This window comes from Lampris incognitus, chromosome 21 (genome assembly GCF_029633865.1).
Source record: "Lampris incognitus isolate fLamInc1 chromosome 21, fLamInc1.hap2, whole genome shotgun sequence".
Taxonomy (NCBI): Eukaryota; Metazoa; Chordata; class Actinopteri; order Lampriformes; family Lampridae; genus Lampris; species Lampris incognitus.
In genome coordinates this window covers 11,263,103-11,281,035 of record NC_079231.1, presented here as the reverse complement: position 1 = coordinate 11,281,035, position 17,933 = coordinate 11,263,103, and the positions used below count along the sequence as shown (strand labels likewise).

At 46.9% G+C, this 17,933-nt stretch overlaps 1 protein-coding gene across 1 annotated transcript in view; it reads right to left on the bottom strand.

Annotated features, from left to right (window-relative positions):
* The window catches only part of LOC130131813 (receptor tyrosine-protein kinase erbB-4-like), a 350,966-nt gene that overhangs the window by 259,646 nt on the left and 73,387 nt on the right, over positions 1-17,933 (bottom strand). The gene's annotated exons all lie outside the window — the stretch shown is intronic.

The following is a 17,933-nucleotide window of genomic DNA, read 5'->3' as shown; positions in this document are numbered from 1 at the left end:
ACACGGCCGTGAGGAGAGGGCTGCACAGTTTAACCAGAACCCTGCACACATTACACTACTCACACATCCATCCATCCATCCATCCATCCATCCATCCATCCATCCATCCATCCATCATCCAACCGCTTGTCCTGCTCTCAGGGTCACAGGGATGCTGAAGCCTATCCCAGCAGTCACTGGGCGGCAGGCGGGGAGACACCCTGGATAAGCCGCCAGACCATCACACAGGGCCCCCCCACACACACACACACACCTAGGGACAATTTGATCAATTTGAAAATACCCCTTAACATTAGCAAATCCTGGGGCGTACAGGTGGCATGGCGGTCTATTCTGTTGCCTACCAACATGGTGATCGCCTGTTCGAATCCCCGTGTTACCTCTGGCTTGGTCAGGCGTCCCTACAGACACAATAGGCCGTGTCTGCAGGTGGGAAGCCGGATGTGGGTATGTGTCCTGGTCGCTGCACTAGCGCCTCCTCTGGTCAGTCGGGGCGTCTGTTCGGGGGGAGGGGGAACTGGGGGGAATCGCGTGATCCTCCCACGCGCTACGTCCCCCTGGTGAAACTCCTCACTGTCAGGTGAAAAGAAGTGGCTGGCGACTCCACCTGTATTGGAGGAGGCATGTGGTAGTCTGCAGCCCTCCCCGGATTGGCAGAGGGGGTGGAGCAGTGACTGGGACGGCTCGGACGAGTGGGGTGATTGGCCGGATACAATTGGGGAGAAAGGGGGGGGGTAAATAAAATGTAAAAAACCGACTCGCAAGTCTTTGGCATATCAGCCAGGAAGAGACGTGGTGTAGACTGACCAAGCTGCACTAGGATGAAGAGGTGGATGGAGAGACTGGTAACCAACGAAGAGCGTTCAGGCAGAACCCAGAAAAAAAGCCGACAAGCTTCTCTAAAAGGCGGATCTCAACAGATCAGGACTCCTCTGACCTCCTGCCAGCATGCATCGAAGGTATAAAGCACAGAGAGAGAGAGGGGAGAGAGAGAGAGAGAGAGGAGAGAGAGAGGGAATAGAAGTTAGAGAGCCAACAGATTTTGTTTAAAGTCAGAATACATACTGATGATAAAACTCCCACAATTCCTCCACTACACACCACAAAACCACTGCCTACAACCAGCAGACAGCATCCATGGCCTAGAGAAGACACAAGACAACAAATACAGACGGAGGTCTTCTTTTCTTCTACTTCTTTTTTTAGGTTTATTGGCGGTTGGCAAACAACGATTTGGTGCGTTACCGCCACCAACTGGTGAGTGGACCAGAATGTCGATTTACCGAAAAACTAAAAAAAAAACCATAAAATCATGTCTTCGCAATCAAACTAGTTATTTCACAGGTTTCTGAGAGGGGCTAAAAGTCTCTCTCAGCAACTGCTTCACACCTTCTCCAGAACGTCCTACAACACCCAGAAATGTCCTTGCTGCAGCTGCAATTATGTCCGTTCTCTCACATTTTCTTTCTACTCCGGCAGTACAGTTAACTGCCATCGCCAAAACCGCCAAAAACTTCATCTGGTCCTTACAAAAGCAAAACCCAGCATGCTTCCTGACTGACTTGTCCTCCTTAGCTTCTTGTCTCACATCATTCTCCTTCTTCTTCGTATTTTGCTGCTAGGATGAAGATGTAAGAGCTACATGCCCCATCATATTTTTCATGGAACCATTTAAATGAACAACTGCAAAACCCTCGTGGTTTGGACATGTGTGGATTATTGTTGTCTTTATTGAGCCAGCAATAGAAACTACCAGAAGTTTGCATATGAATCTTCAGAATAGGAATTTTAAATTAGATTTTAAAAAAAGAAGAAGATGTAAATTATACTTCTTAGTACATAATGTCATTGTCGTAGTGTCATCAGACGTTTATTGATGCCAGAGGAAGCTCAGCAAGGTGCTAAATGGGGCAATTTTTTGTTTGCAAAGCAGCTAACACGTGGACCCTCGACTTATCAGCTGCTTTTCCTGTCCAGAAGAAAGAATAACCACCCTTCTCCTCTTTCAGCTGCCTTTGGTCGACCAGTCAGGTTTCAGAGAGTGCGGCAGTATCAACCTGGAATCTCCTCAGCTCTCAGGTGGTGACGGCAGTACGCCGCTCAGGTCGACTGCTGGACTGATTGTCCATGAGGGTTTGTGAGTTCCAGGCTCCAAAATATACGAGTTTCTGTTTCTGACGGCATGGAGGTGATCCCTCTGGATGTGGTGGTCCAGACAGGAGGTAGAAGGCAGACTATGTTTTGGGCACCTTTTCTAGCCCCCTTCTCAACTGGGGTGAGCAGAGGAGATCCTAAATAGGGCTGCTCAGTCATGGGTGCAGCAGCCCAGAAGCCCCTCTGTCTCAGTCCCAGGTTTAGCGCCTGATCATACACCCACCACCTGTGTGCCAGGTTGTGGCAAGGGTCTGCCAGACTTCACTGTCCTGCCCCCGTCACCTCTTCCTGATCGCCACAGTTCTTTGACCCTGGATATTTATGGGTTGATCTTTGTAGGAGAACGCCTGTGCATAACAGCTTTTTACATGGAGTGGCTGGTGTGCCTGCAGCCACCATACGGTCCTTCCTTGGCAGGGAGGTGGCCAGAGTCCAATAGCATGGAGAACCAAGATGATCGGGGACCACCCTCTGTTGTAGCTTTCACCCGCCTTCACTGCCGTTGTGACCTGAAGACATCTTCCGCCAGTTCCATCGCTGAGGTGTTTGTTGAGTCGCGCTTCGTCTGGAACCTCCCCCTTGACCGATCCACCTTGGGTGACCCTACCAGGGGCCAAGCTCCAGACAGCATTGCTCTTGGGATCATTGGTACATGCAAGCTTCTCCACCACGGCAAGGTGGCGATCCAGGAGAAAGATGAACAATATTGCCAAACCGTCATTCAAACATACGCAGTCTTTCTCTATATATCTCTGTCTCTCTCTATTTCTCATTCTACTTCTCTCTCTACCTCTCTCTTTAGCTCTCTCTACCTCTCTTTATCTCTCATTCTACTTCTCTATATATATCTCTATCTCTCTCTATATCTCATTCTACTTCTCTCTCTACCTCTCTCTTTAGCTTTCTACCTCTCTCTAGCTCTCATTCTACTTCTCTACCTCTCTCTAGCTCTCATTCTACCTCTCTCTACCTCTCTCTAGCTCTCATTCTACTTCTCTACCTCTCTCTAGCTCTCATTCTACTTCTCTACTTCTCGCTAGCTCTCATTCTACTTCTCTCTACCTCTTGCTAGCTCTCATTCTACTTCTCTCTACCTCTCGCTAGCTCTCATTCTACCTCTCTCTACCTCTCTCTTTCTCTCATTCTACTTCCCTCTACCTCTCTCTAGCTCTCATTCTACTTCTCTCTACCTCTCGCTAGCTCTCATTCTACCTCTCTCTACCTCTCTCTTTCTCTCATTCTACTTCCCTCTACCTCTCTCTAGCTCTCATTCTACCTCTCTATCTCTCATTCTACTTCTCTCTATATATATATCTCTATCTCTCATTCTACTTCTCTCTCTACCTCTCTCTCTAGCTCTCTCTATCTCTCTAATGATGTCTCACACGGGGTGATCAGAGGGACCTAACTCCAAATTCTGGGATTACAAATCTTAGCAAACTGCATTCATGCTGGTCACTGAACCGTTTTCCCTCTCAAAGCTCCAGCTTCAGGGCTAATTGGTAGCCAGACAGTGAAAATTGGCTTTTTGTGTGTTTTTTGGTGTCTCTTTCCATCTGTTCATCCGAAGGAGAGAGACAAAGACCACGTGTTTAGCGGTGTATCGCCACTTCAACAACGAATCTCTCTGGTATGAAGATGTCCCTTTTGCCTTCAGTTTGTGATTCTCTTTTCTGGGTCTGTCTGAATCCGCCTGGTGCTAGTGCAAATACAATGAGCTACAACAGGCATGATAAAGGTTCCTGTAATGAGTTTCATAGTCAGTCTCCTCATTACTGACAGCGACCGGCCTCCCGTGTCATTAAAGAAAGAGCAAGACCAGGGAATTCCTAGGACTTCTGGTGCCCATGTTAGCTCAAGTAGCACGGCGGCAGCTTAATTAAATCTAACACCATTAAAAGTTGGGTCTCAATCCATTTAGGCACGGCTCAAACGCCGGAAAAAGAATGAATTTTTGCTCGGTCTGGTCTGACAAATGGCATTTCAACACAATTGTCCCTGGACTTCGATCCCCTGACCCACCATCAGAATATCCGATACTGGAGTTATTGTGCAGGTTTTTAATTCAGTTGGTGGAGTTTGGACCACAGTCCCGGAGGTCTGACGCAGCGTCCGTCGGTAAACATCGGCCTTATAGTCACTTTGCATGCACATACACTTGGTTATGAACACACACAGGCAAAAATAATATATAATATTATTAATTTATATTCATTCATCCATTATCCAAAGCACTTATGCTGCTCTCAGGGTCGCGGGGATGCTGGAGCCTATCCCAGCAGTCACTGGGCGGCAGGCGGGGAGACACCCTGGAAAGGCTGCCAGGCCATCACAGGGGCCAGCCACACACACACACACACACACACACACACACACACACACACACACACACACACACACACACACACACACACATTCACAATTTGGTACAGCCGAGTCACCTGACCTACATGTCTTTGGACTGTGGGAGGAAACCGGAGCCCCCGGAGGAAACCCACACAGACAAGGGGAGAACATGCAAACTCCACACAGAGGACGACCCCAGATGACCCCCAGAGCTGGACTACCCCAGGGCTCGAACCCAGGACCTTCTCGGTATGAGGTGACCACGTTAACCACTGCCCCACTGTGCTGCCCCATATGATATACAGTAACATTATTATCATATGTGTGTGTGTCCATATGGGAGCAGATATCACTGCATAAAATGCCTGTTGCCCCAGCGGCCCGGTACTTAAAACGTCTCCTGTTTTTAATTGACCTCAAATTAGCATCATGCAGGATGAAGACAGCCACACAAGTTTTCTTGTTTTTCTGTTTGTGTGTGTGTGTGTGTGTGTGTGTGTGTGTGTGTGTGTGTGTGTGCATGTGTGTGCATGTGTGTGCTCTCATAGACATGAGCATAATCAGAGACCTCGTCTCTGATAATAAAGACATGATATAACGACAAGTCTTCCTGGAGACGGACTCACATCACAAGGCCTGCATATGGAGCACCTTCCCTGTTCGACATCCTTTTGACCAAATCTCCCAGCTGACATTTTCCTGAACGTTCCTCGGCCTGCCTCATACAGGGAAGGGGGCGGTGTGGTGGTGGTGTTTTCCTGCACACATTCGAATGTCAGTCACTCTTTCTTATTTTCCCTTCTGGAAAATCACCTTCAACACAAACACAGCGAAGATTTTAGACGACGATGAAGTGTCGCTGCAGAGCAGGGAAGCCATTAACGCCGCTCGCACCAAATGTGACACTTTGTGTATGATCACACACACACACTCACTCGAGTGTGTGTGTGTTTGTGTGTGTGTGATATGTTGGCAGGGTGTGATGGTGAAGATGTAGTCGTGTCATTAGCGTTATGTTCTCTTATGTCCATCAGGCGTCTCTTTCATGGCACGTCTCGCCGCCGCCGCCGCCGCCGCCTCTCAGGCGCTGGCAGATGGAATTGTCTGATTAAACGCAACACGCGGTGACACAAAGAAGACAGCTGCACGCCGACATGATGAACCTGAACACGTGTGTACGCAGACATGGGCGCTCACACACGCACACACACACACACACACACATCTCCCCCTTGTGCGCATACTCACATTGAATAACTCTCTCTCTCTCTCTCTCCCCCTCTCCCTGTCTCCCTCTCTCCCTCCCCCTCTCTCGCTCCCTCTGTCTCTCTCTCCCTGTCTCTCTCTCTCCCTCTCACCTTGTCTCCCCCCCCCTCTCTCTCTCCCTCTCCCTGTCTCTCTCTCTCGGCACTGTACTGTGTGCATCTCTTTTGCACATGCTGGCAGGCAAACACAGGCATGCATGCATGCTCGCACAAACACAACTGTTTCTGTTTCCAATTCTCCCTTCAGCTCTTCAATTCAATTATGTGCACACTACTCAGGAAAATAGCAGACACACACGCGCCTCTCTACCCTATACGTGGGCAACGTAACACAACCCAATACAAACGCAGGATCGCACACGCGGGCGGTGAAAGAGGAACAGACGTGCAGTGCGACAGGCGCTCTCCCGGGGCGGAGCAGGGTAATCACGCTGCAGCACCTCTGGCAGGGCTAATTAAACTGCCACATCTGGTGCAGTCTCTATTCCACATCTGAAGCAGGTGGCGGCCTCGCCCACAGGAAGGGTCCGCTACCACCCACCAGCCCCCCCCACCCTGCCGCTGCCCACCGCCCCCTGACCACACTGCTAAACAACACGGTAGGGGAGACATGCGTGACCTCCTCACCCCAACAGGCCGGGAGCCTGGTCCAGCCCTCAGGATGTTTCCTGCTACCTTTTTTCCACTGTGGTTTCCTGTTAGCCTACACCGAGGGCCATCACAAGTCAATAACGAGCTCCCCAACTCAGGGCCGTTTGGTGTCGAGGGTCCCAAAACCCCATTTTTGGGAAAGATTTCTGGCAAAATTATGCAAATGCAAATATTAAAGCACTACAATTGCATAAATAGTCACACACGTATGGAATTTGGCAGGAAGTATCCTGAAACAAAGGAGAAATGAGCAAAATAAGATTCTGGGGCTTGTTGCCATTCAGTTTTAAAATATCACGCACAACATCCCCAAAAACACACACACACACACAAAATACTGTGTGCTTGACAAATTCTCATCAAAAATTATTATTTGCCAGCCTTCGGTGTGACTATCACTGCCTCACTTGTGTAAAAAAAAAAAAAAACTTCAGAGGTTCATAAGCTTCAGTTTGAGCCCAAGATGACCTCCTGTCTTGACAATTACACCTGATGCGGCTGAAATTCTTCACTGTACCTCAAGTCAGAGAAAAGAGACGTGTCCACTTCTGGTGTGGGAAGATGGCGGCGCGAATTCACATTTGTGGCGGCCTCACCCAGCACCATCCATGCAGTGTCTCTGACCACATCTGCGTCTAAGTGTGTCTTTGTTTGATGGCTGGGAGAGCTGGCGCTGGATTGGCTGGGACGGCTTGGTCTGTGCATCCTGTGGGCCCAGGGACCACGGTCCTGCCCAGAGCTGTGCCCAAAGAGGAAACACTGAGTGCGGTCTGACAGGACGTGGAAGCGGGGCAGGCTAAGCTAACTGCTAGCCCTGCAGACCGGCAGTCATCCTGGCTGGCGTTTGCTCTCCTGGACAGTGAGTTATATTTTAGATTTAGGTGATAGTTTGGATATGTGTGTGCTTGGAGAAGTGTTTTTTGGGGGTTTTTTTGGGCTGGGGAAACGATGCTTCGTTTCCTTTCATGTGTGCAAGTGCATGAAATGAAATGACAAATAGAGTGTTTCTGATTCTGATCTCTGATCCAGCCACTAGCCTTCCAGATGGGGGTATTTTTACATATAACAGTATGTTCCTATGTACTGATACTACTGCTGTCTGAAGTGAACATGAAAAGTGAGTACTACAGTAGTACTACAGTAGGAAAACAAATGCTTTTAAATGGTATTCACAATATTTTTATGTTGTACCTGCATGCCCAAACCAATACACTCAAGCAGTGTGCAGTTACAATGCAGACTAGCATGACTAGCATGTGATCAAGACGCCGACCATCAATACTTATGAATATTGCACGCACGGCCTCATTAACGTGACTGAAACATGACTTACCAGAACCAAAATCGTTATTTTCCTTCATGTCTGAGCTGGTGTCATGTCGGTTGTGTTTTAGCCCCGTACTAAATGAGCACATTTTCACAAACTAGAGCACGATGCCTTTCAAATGAGTCCTCATACATGCAACTTGGCCTTACCGTTTTTTATTCGGGCATTCAAATGACACAGAAGAAAACCGGTGGTTTTAAAGGGGTTAAATGTGGACACCAGGGACGTGGATGCTTCCGGCTTTGGATTTGTCTGTTGTTGTTTCTGCCTTTGGCTGTATTTACAGTGTTTATCTAGGTCTGGTGTTAAATGTTAATTACTTATGTGCACTTTGATTTGCAATATTCATAAGTGTTGACGGTCAGCTTCTTGATCACATTGGTTTGGACAAGCTATTTGTACTTAAACATCATAAAAATATTGTGAATGCCATTTAAAAGTATTTGTTTTCCTACTGTAGTACTCACTTTTCATGTTCACTTCAGAAAGCAGTAGTAGCAGTACATATTGTTACATGCAAAAAATATCCTTACCCCCATCTGGACGGCTAGTGTCTGCTTCCGGTGTGGGAAGGTGGCGGCGCGGATTCACGTTTGCAGTGGCCTCACCCAGTACCGTCCATGCAGTGTCTTTGTCCACGTCTGCGTCTAAGTGTGTCTTCATTTGAAGGCTGGGAGAGCTGGCGCTGGATCGGCTGGGAGAGCTTGGTCTACTGTATCCGGTGGGCCCAGGGACCACGGCCCTGCCCGGAGCTGTGGCTGAGGAGGAAACACCAAGGGCGGTCTGACAGGACACGGAAGCAGGGAAGGCTAAGCTAACTGCTAACTGCTAGCTCATGCAGACCGGCAGTTCCAATAACGCCAAGGGCGGTCTGGCGGTGGCCTCGCCTAGCGTTGACTTTGTTTTTAGTGTTGTCGTGTAGAGTGTGGGCAGGCTAAGCTAACTGCTAGCCCCTGCAGACCGGCAGTCCCGATAACAGCAAGTGCGGTCTGGCGGTGGCCTCGCCTAGCCTTGACTGTGTTTTTAGTGTTGTCGTGTAGAGTGTGGGCAGGCTAAGCTAACTGCTAGCCCATGCAGATCGGCAGTTCCGAGAGTCAATCTGGCGTTCGCTCTCTTGGACAGTGAAAAACGTTGTTTTGTTTTTTTTGATATGTTGGATATGTGTGTTTTATATTTTTCTTTGTAGTTTGGATATGTGTTTTCTTGTAGATTGGATGTGTGTTTGTGTCTCTGTGTTGCACTGCTGTGGGCTGGGGGAAACGGTATTTCAGTTCATTTCATGTACGCAAGTGCATGAAATCAAATGACAAATAAATGTTCCTGATTCCCGATGTGGCTGAAACTTCTCTTGTCTCTGATGAGGTGTAGTGAAGAATTTTGGCCACAGCAGGTGTCATTTTCAAGATGGAAAGGTCCTCTTCGGCTCACGTTGAGGCTTATGAGCTTAGGGAGTTTACTGTGTACAAGTGAGGCAGTGATATTCATCATAAGGTATGGGAAATAATCATTTTTGAGGAGAATTTGTCAAGCAGACAGTAATTTTTTTGTCTTTTTGGGGATGTTGTGTGACATTTTAAAGTAGAATGGCAGCAAGCTGCAGAATCAATAAACCTTGTGTCCAGATGAGCTGGTTCAACTTTCTGGGACATAACGGAAATTACTGTCAGGATCTGATCCTTTACTGATGATCACCAGGCGCCGTCTATATGATTTATTTTACTTTTTCATTTCATCTTGCGGAAAATAAAAAACATGCTCGACTTCATGTGACAACAGCCTGGCCTGGGTGCTGATCCCTACATGAAATACAGAATAAACCGAGTTCGGGATATTAGTCCAATTAATACTATCTGAGAGGGGGGACCTGTCAATCACTCCTGAGAGAGACCTGTCAATCAAGGCAACCACACCCCCACATTCCCATATTTATGCATATTTAAGCTGTTATATCCCCTTAAGAGAACAAGCTGATTCCAAGTCCCCGCAAAAACCCACATCAGAAGACATGAAATATGCTGCTGAGACCTGAATGTCTTGTGGACAAAATGATTTTTTCTTTTTTAGTTTTTTTTTACTTCCATGTAACAGGGGTCTTTTCGGAGCCAGTGTCTCACGCCAACAAGAAGAACTGCATCTTAAGCCGCTTCCAGAATCATCCGTGGTGTTTGCTGCTAGGTTTGCATTCGCAACTCGATAACAAAAAGATGGTAAATCTTAGTCAAGGATGAAGTGATGAATAAATGTATTGAAATGAATTCAGATTGTTGGCAAAGCGAGGTGAACCTGACAGCTGTGTGTATTGGACCAAATCCAGCAGGAGGTCCCGTTGGTCTCCTCCTCCAGACACACTATGCAATGATGTCTTTATTTGCTTCAAACCTCGGGGTATCTGTGACTTGACAGATCAATAACGGGACAGATTCAATGGGATCTCAGATTAAACACATTTCCAGGCTCCATCTCAGCTTTATCCCCACCAGCTTCTGCTTAGTATTCATCTGTCCACTCCCTTTACCGGACTAATCCAATTCAGGGTCACAGTGGAGGCTGGAGCCTATCCCAGCATGCATTGGGAGAAAACAGTAAATCAGAATAAGCATTAGAATCTGTTTGATGAACCAAGTACATTTTCACAAGGCAGAGGTGGTACTGCGACACTGCAACGTAACACGTCGAGAAGCAGTATCTCTCTATCTATCTCTCTATCTATCTCTCGATCTAATGATGCCAGGATGCCGGTCCAAGTGTCCGAATCTCCCAACCTGCATGTATCCCCCCCCTTTCTCTCAATTGTACTTGACCAATTACCCCACTCTTCCGAGCCATCCTGATCTCTGCTCCACCCCCTCTGCCAATGCAGGGAAGGCTGCAGACTACCACATGCCTCCTCCAATACATGTGGAGTCACCAGCCGTTTCTTTTCACCTGACAGTGAGGAATTTCACCAGGGGGACGTAGCGCATGGGAGGATCATGCTATTCCCCCCAGTTCCCTGACCAGAGGAGGCGCTAGTGCAGCGACCAGGACACATACAGACATCTGGCTTCCCACCTGCAGACACGGCCAATTGTACCTGTAGGGATGCCCGACCAAGCTGGAGGTAACACAGGGATTCGAACCGGCGATCCCTGTCTCAGTAGGCAATGGAGGAGACCGTTATGCTACCCGGATGTCCCATCCAATCTGCATATATTTGACGGAACAGTAGATTACTAGTCAGAAAATCCAACTATCTGTTAGGGATAATGTTTCTTCCGCATATGACTGTTGTGTAACCCGTACAGGCCAATGTCTCTGGTTAGTGAAACACACAGCATGAACTACAAACATGCACAATGTCTGTGGCTGGTGAAACACACTGCATGAACCATAAACATGCACAATGTCTGTGGCTGGTGAAACACACTGCATGAACTATAAACAGGCACAATGTCTGTGGCTGGTGAAACACACTACATGAACTATAAACATGCACAATGTCTGTGGCTGGTGAAACACACTGCATGATCTATAAACATGCACAATGTCTGTGGCTGGTGAAACACACTGCATGATCTATAAACATGCACAATGCCTGTGGCTGGTGAAACACACTGCATGACCTATAAACATGCACAATGTCTGTGGCTGGTGAAACACACTGCATGATCTATAAACATGCACAATGTCTGTGGCTGGTGAAACACACTGCATGACCTATAAACATGCACAATGTCTGTGGCTGGTGAAACACACTGCATGATCTATAAACATGCACAATGTCTGTGGCTGGTGAAACACACTGCATGAACTAAACGTGCAGAGATGCTGCTTAATGGAAGGTGTTTAAACTGCTGCTTTCACATCTTTCTAGTTTAGCGTATCTGCTGGTGTGTTGGAGATTGGTGCCACATTCACAGTCACGAATAGTACACAGACACACACATACACACACATACACACAGACACAGACACAGACACACACACACACTTGTAATACAGTCTTTCTTCCATGTGATGTGGAGCAGCGCATCAGGTCCAGATGCTTTCCCCGCTTGTGTGATAATGCAAAGCATTTACTACAGAAATGGTGAAGTGTCGTTTCCAGGTTGTGCGCTGAACCTTCTGCGTTGGGTCCGTCGGAAAACGCTCACAATGAGCCATGGTAACAACACATCTATGATCTAGCATGTAATTACTGCCTTCATATCAGCAGAGCTGTGCCTCAGACACCAACATCAAAACCAACATCTTTTCCGATACGGCCCGGCCCAACAATACACAGAACAGTGATGTACGAGCAAATAAGAAAGGACAGGTCAGCTGCAAAGACCACACTGCAGTGACACAACACAACACAACACAACACAACACAACACAACACAACACAACACACAGATGACTAGCATGTAAACATAAACTACAAGAGATAAACAAACTGAGAAGGGTACCAGCAAGAGTTAAAGGAAGGTTTACCACATGTTAGTGAGACCAGCTCTGAGACCAGCTCTGAGACCAGCTATAAGACCAGCTCCGGAGTTAAGATTATAATTCACAAGTGAGCACGGAGCTGCTGTTCTCCAGTCACCTGCATCAGTCTCATCACACTTATTGTCTCGTCATCTTACTTTTACGGGGTCTTTCCATTCAAATTAGTTCTGCTGTCACCCTCCTTCCCCCGAGGCTAGCTGACATGCCTTTAACAAGGAGGCTTATTGCGGCGTTATTGCCCAAGCATCTAGAAGCTTCCAAGGACCTGAGGGCATGTGTGATGGCGGTTGACAGGTTCTCAGGGACCGGCCCATCGCTGTCAAGAGCCGTCAGGTCCGCTGGATGCTGTCGACGTGCGGCAGGCAACGGAACAAGGAGAGTGTTTATGCTCACGGACACACATCGCTCACCCATACAGACACACCCGCATACTGTAAGGACATATGGGCCAACGAAAGCATAACGTTATTCCTACCATGGGACCACACACACACACACACACACACACACACACACACACACACACACACACACACACACACTGTGCTGCGTCCTCTGGGAGCTCCTGACAGCTCTGCCCTGAGCCTCCAGTCCGTCTCAGGGAGTTCCAAACACCCACTGCAATTACTGCTTCCTGCTGACTGCACCTGCACAGCGGACCAGGGCAGTCTGCTGGGGCCGCTCACTTACGCTGAAGATGTAAAGCAAATACAATAAAACGTGCAGCGCTTAAGCTGCAACACTCATCATGTGGCCAGCACAGCTCCTACACTCATTCCTCTATACGTGTGTGTGCGTTTATGTGCATGCTATACATGTTTGCATGTGGCCGTTTCGTTCCTTTTTGCAGTGTGCATTTGTGTGTGTACATGTGAGTCTATTACTGCATACGTGCGTTTGTGTAAGTATGCTGTCTTTTTGTCTATACATCTATATCTATCCCCGCACATATCTGTTTTTATGTGTGTGTGTGTTCTTGTGTGTGCATGACAATCTATTTCTCCATGTGTTTGTGTATGTATTTGTGTTTACTTGCGCGTGTGTGTATGTTTATATGTAAGAGTGAATGTCTGTGTGTACAAGTGAGACTTTCTGCAGATGTGCTTTTATGTGTGTGTGTGTGTGTGTGTGTACATATCTGTTTTTTGCTTTGAGTACATTTCTGTGTGTGTGTGTTTATATATAGGTGTGTTTTTCTGTGTGCATGTGAATCTATTTCTGCATGTGATTGTGTGTGTATATTCAAGTGTTGCACATGCATGCATGTTTATACATAAGAGTGTGTGTATCTGTGTGTGTGTGCATGTGGGTCCAGGGGTACACACATAACCACACAACATGCTCACATGCACGTGCATACGTGCAAGCTGAAGGAGAAAGTGTGGGACAAGGACATCTGCAGGGAGAGCTGGACTGAGAAATATGAGCAGGAGGGGGAGCTGGACAGAGACAGAGATGGATGGATAGATGGACAGATAGGTGGATGAAGCTCAACAGACAGATGGTTACATAATGTTTTGATGCATCTCAATAATCCAGGTAGGAAAATCACAGGAAGTTGAATCAGCTCATCTTGAGAGAAATGCTTCATCACTCATCTAAGTGACCTCTTCAGTGACTGCAGGTGTCCCCACCCTTATAAACAATACAGTGGCTGCAGGTACCCCCACCCCACTGTATAGTTTATAAGGGTGGGGACACCTGCAGTCACTGTATTGTTTATAAGGGTGAGGACACCTGCAGTCACTGTATTGTTTATAAGGGTGGGGTACCTGCAGTCACTGTATTGTTTATAAGGGTGAGGTACCTGCAGTCACTGTATTGTTTATAAGGGTGGGGGTACCTGCAGTCAGGTGAGACTGAAGAAGTCACTTAGATGATGATGCAACGTTTCTCTCAATAAACCTTGTGTCCAGATGAAATGATTCATCTTTCTGTGATGGTAAGAAAATATCTGGGTGGAAAGGTGGATGGATGGCCTAACTGATTGACAGACATAGAAACCGATGTATAGATAGACAGACAGTTAGATATACACACAGATAGATAGATCGATCGATCGATAGACAGATCTCATTATCTAACTAGGGATAGAGTGAGCAGAGAGAGAGAGGGGAAACAAAGGACGGTATGATGTGTAGTATGATGTGGAGTATGACGTGGAATATGATGTGGAGCTATGATGTGGAGTATGACGTGTAGTATGATGTGGAGTATGATGTGTAGTATTATGTGGAGTATGACGTGTAATATGATGTGGAGTATGACGTGTAGTATGATGTGGAGTATGACGTGTAGTATGATGTGGAGTATGATGTGTAGTATGATGTGGAGTATGATGTGGAGTATGATGTGGAGTATGATGTGTAGTATGATGTGGAGTATGACGTGTAGTATGATGTGGAGTATGATGTGTAGTATGATGTGGAGTATGACGTGTAATATGATGTGGAGTATGACGTGTAGTATGATGTGTAGTATGATGTGGAGTATGATGTGTAGTATGATGTGGAGTATGACGTGTAGTATGATGTGGAGTATGATGTGGAGTATGTTCAGAGAAAAAGAGGAGAGGAGACCAAGGATTACTATTGAGAAACAGTGGATGGCACAGAGAAGATACAAGATGATAGGCGTGTGTGTGTGTTCATGCGTGCATGTGTGTGTGTGCGTGTGTGTGTGCGTATCTGAGCAGAGAGGATTAGTGTGTGTTATACCTGCTCATGCCTCGTCCCCTGGGCCCTTTCCACAGGGCAGCTAATCTCAGTCCGTTCCACCCATTAAGCACAAGGATCAACAGATCCAGTCATTACACACACACACACACACACACACACACACACACACACACACACACACACACACACACACACACACACACACGCACGCACGCACACACACACGATAATGAACAAAAGGAAAAAATAGAGGAAAGGATATCTCTTGCTAAAGGGAAGCGGGACTCAGAACCCTCTTCTTTAAAGAGACTGTAGGAAGGCTGATCCTGGCAAGAGAAACCCATCTACAGATGTGTCATGTGACGAGAGCCCTGACTGGACGCACATGCCTTTCAACGAACATGACTACTAAATACTACTGGTGAACAAGTATTGGGCATCGTTACAACTTTAATAAAGCACAACTTTAGCTTGGATATTGATCTGGCCACTTAAATGTGTGCTTAAGAAGTTTTTCAGGTTTCTGGGTGGCGTGGCAGTCTATTCCGTTGCTTACCAACACGAGGATCGCCGGTTTGAATCCCCGTGTTACCTCCGAATTGTTCGGGCGTCTTTACAGACACAATTGGCCGTGCCTGCGGGTGGAAGGCCGGATGTGGGTATGTGTCCTGGTTGCTGCACTAGCGCCTCCTCTGGGTGGTCTGGGCACCTGTTAGGGAGGGAGGGGGAACTGGGGGGGAAATAGCGTGATCCTCCCATGTGCTACGTCCCCCTGGTGAAACTCCTCAGTCAGGTGAAAAGAAGCGGCTGGGGACTCCACATGTATGGGAGGAGGCATGTGGTAGTCTGCAGCCCTCCCCAGATCAGCAGAGGGGGTGGAGCAGAGACCAGGACGACTCGGAAGAGCAGGGTAATTGGCCGTATTGGGGAGAAAAAGGGGGGGGGGATTTAAAAAAAAACTTTTCAGTATTGAGGCCTGAGGTAAGAAAGCTCCGGAAGGATTCAAAAATGAGAGCATGTGTGTGTGTGTGTGTGTGTGTGCGTTGAGTTTGGCCAAAATAATATGTAAGCTTAATTTGAGGCTGGGGGAGAAAAATTACCCTGCAATTGGCACGATGGGTATAAAAGAGAGTCTGGAAGCAGGATGAAGAACGACAAGGAGAGTTAATCTATGCCCACAGAGTGTCATTACTCTCACATTAATGTGAGAGTTTGTCTATTTTCAAGCAGGGATTCTGATTAAATGGCCCCATAAACAATGACAAACGTCCCCCTGAAACTGTTTGCGCGGGCCACAAATGCCCCCTGCGGAGAAAAGCTCATTTCTTTCCCCGCGTACAGAGAAATAGCATATCTAAACAGTAAACCATTACAATAAATAGACGAAATTGTTTTGTCTGTCACTAAAGCACTGACTGAGTAGATTTGCAGTTGCATACAAACGGCGTGCCTTCAAACACCATCAGTCATAGCGGGCAACAACGGAACAAACAGACGCCTTTCTGACATTTGTCACGGATCCACTGTGAACCAGAAAACACAACCGGCAATCAAACCTGAGCTCAACACACCGACTAGGGCTCAGGGTGGAGCACTGCTGATATATATATATATATATATATATATATATATATATATATATATATATATACACGTAGCATGGTTATGACATAAACTGACACAAATGTGCAACACCTTCTATTCAAAACCAAGAGGAGGGAGAGAAATGCGAGGTTGTCCTTCTTCAACATCTGCTCATCTCCATTTATAAGAATAGTAAATGTACTGTAATGTGTACGGTAGTGTGCAATACTGAGAGCTCATACTAAAAGTTTCAGTGATGTTCGACCGTCTCTGAGAAAGCTGTTTTTGTATGGCCACATATTATGTTTCCATATGTCTGTCCACACATCTACTACTGACTATGAATGTGATGTGGACTATGATGTTTGCGGATGACACTGTGATCTCTACAGTGAGAGTAGGGAGCAGGTTGAGGAGAGCCTGGAGAGGTGGAGGTATGCACTGGAGAGAAGAGGAATGAAAGTCAGTAGGAGCAAGATGGAATACCTATGCATGAATGAGAGGGAGGACAGTGGAATGGTGAGGATGCAAGGAGTTGACGTGATGAAGGTGTATGAGCTTAAATACTTGGTGTCAACTGTTTAAAGTAATGGGGAGTGCAGAAGAGAGGTGAAGAAGAGAGTGCAGGCACAGTGGAGTGGTTGGAGAAGAGTGTCAGGAGTGATTTGTGACAGAAGGGTACCAGCAAGAGTTAAAGGGAAGGTTTACAAGATGGCAGTGAGACCAGCTATGTTATATGGTTTGGAGACAGTGGCACTGACGAAAAGACAGGAGGCAGAGCTGGAGGTGGCAGAGTTGAAGATGCTAAGATTTTCACTGGGAGTGATGAAGAAGGACAGGATTAAGAACGATTATATTAGAGGGACCGCTCAGGTTGGACGGTTTGAAGACAAAGCAAGAGAGGCAAGATTGAGATGGTGTGGACATGTGTGGAGGAGAGATGCTGGGTATATTGGGAGAAGGATGCTGAATACGGAGGGGCCAGGGAAGAAGAGAAGAGGAAGGCCAAAGAGGAGGTTTATGGATGTGGTGAGGGAGGACATGCAGGTGGCTGGTGTGACAGAGGAAGATGCAGAGGACAGGAAGAGATGGAAACGGATGATCCGCTGTGGCGACCCTAACAGGAGCAGCTGAAAGTAGTAGTAGTAGTAGTAGTAATAATAATAGTAGTAGTAGTAATAATAGTAGTAGTAGTAGTAGCAATAGTAGTAGTAGTAATAGTAGTATGCTTGTCTACACGTCGGACTCTTCGCAAAATCTGACAAACCAATTCCAGGTACAGTTATAAATACCTTCCAGTAAGTTAATTTAATATCCATATCCGTCTTCCTCCTGGTATTTTTGTTTTTGCCATGTCCTCACATAAAAGTGAAATTCCCGCCCAGCTGGAGACTCTTATTTAGAAACCCATGAACAGCATCGTTAAGAAAACGCCACGTCCGCTTTAATGAAGTGAAC